We start from the raw sequence: 2,118 nt of genomic DNA, 5'->3' as shown, positions 1-2,118 counted from the left end.
TTTTAAACAACTTTGGAAAAAAAACATGATGCGGGTTTGATATGTGCTATCGTTCCAATTGTATTCAGTGTAAATACTGGCACTTGGAAGTGGCTGGTACAAATTTCATAAGTATATTACAAATTAGAGATGGGTATAACTCACCTCGGAGTTATCACTCGGATACAACTCCTCCCTCGGAGTGAATCCGAGTGGAGTTGTCTTACAGGATTTGTCATATCCGACTTCCCTAAACTGGTACTAAATCTGTTAACATGTGCATATATTTGCTTGAGATTTTTTACTAATACAAAGATTTGGGTCGAAAGAAGTGGTCGTTTTCTCGTCTCACCTTCTATCATCTTTGTGCGTAAGTGAGTTCTTTCAATGGTATACAACCAGCTAAAAAATATTTAGTATTATATTATAACTTTTACACAATTATGATTTTATAATTGTGTAAAAGTAATAGTATGCTAATCAAACTACCTGATGTATAATTAATTCTCGAAAAGGAGATAATAAAAGAATGTGAGGTATTATTATTTTGTGAGAAATATTATATACAAAGATTTGTTCTTATTTTATATATAAGGTTTACTGCATTATTTTCAAAAATGAACATATTCAAAGAATTCCATATTTTCTATATTACAAAATTGATTTTGATTTCCAAGTTTTTTGTCAATTTGAGATTTGTATGTATATTGAAATACACAAAATAGTAATCATTATAATAAAATGAACAAAAATGTTTGATATAAACTATTTCCAAAGTCTTAATAAATCCTTAGATATGTTAACAACACACTAGAGAACACATTTGTGTCAAGTATTATGTTTCAAAGTTATCGAAATTGTGGAGTTGTTAAGTGGATATAACTCCTCTCTGAAGTGGAGTCAAATCCTGACCGATCCGGCTTCGGATATGATAAGCCCATCTCTATTACAAATGTAGCTATAATTCAAAACTATAAAAGATTAAAAAACGAGCTTTCGCGGATAAGCGAAAGTCCAGTCACAAAAGTTGCGTTCGATATAGTACCCCTGCCAGTTCCTTGTTCCTTTTGTTCCTTGAAACCATAGGCGCAGATAATTCCAATGTGAAACAAATAGTTATAAAGTAACGTTGTGAGTTGTTTAATGTACAATTGCAAACATGACTTAAGTCTTGAATCATAATGTCTACAAATTGCACTAGCATTAAGCCACATACATTATTTTCATTTTTTTTTCTATTCAATATTATACATTACCTCAATTCCAAGATTTACAAGAATTTGGTGATTCTTCTTTTTTGTACTTACTTCTAATTCTGTCCTACTTTTACATGATACATATTTCATATACCATGCTTGTTTCATACTTCTTCCATATTCACATACTTTATTTACTAATGTATATAATTACAAGTGTATTGCCATATACAAATTCGTCATTGCAATTTATTATTTTTTAGAATGTGCCAGGATTCGAACCAACGATCTCCTTTTTGTGAGTCGGACATGCTACTAACTGAGCTATGTCCGTCACACGATTGATATAAGCCAAGACGAATTTAAATTCATTATAAGATTATTTATAATAAAAAATATACAAATAAAAATTACTTTATCCCACTTGCTATTATTAACTTAATTTTTGCGACATTATGCCACAGTTGACAACTTGGGCTTGTCCAAAAAAAATACTTCGTATCCCTTTTTATTAATTTGAGAAAATAAAGATACGAGGAAGATAACTCTGATAATTACTAGTATTATATTGACACGTGCATTTTTAATGAATGGTTAAACAAATTATTTAATATATTCATTCCACTTTTTATATGCGTAGCGGTTTTAAATTTTTATCTCTTTGCATATTTGGATTATCCGCGAGAAACTGAAAAACTGAAAAAAATGCGATTTGTTTGCAAAATGCAATAACATATTTTTTATTAGAATTATTTAGCATTTTGCATTATTTATGCAAAAATAATTATTGATCAGAATTGTTTGCAAACAACAAAAAAAGTCGAGCAATAAAACTTGGATTACTTTTCGGGATAATAATAATACAAAAGGGTGAATGAATTTTAGTTTTTAAAAAATCAGTTCTGCAATTCTTTACGTTTTTTATATTTTTATACACAATAAA

The sequence above is a fragment of the Ctenocephalides felis genome, unplaced genomic scaffold, assembly GCF_003426905.1.
Source record: "Ctenocephalides felis isolate EL2017-DRISC unplaced genomic scaffold, ASM342690v1 CF-g0.4_SCAFFOLD_01886, whole genome shotgun sequence".
Lineage (NCBI taxonomy): Eukaryota > Metazoa > Arthropoda > Insecta > Siphonaptera > Pulicidae > Ctenocephalides > Ctenocephalides felis.
This window is presented reverse-complemented; position numbering follows the sequence as displayed.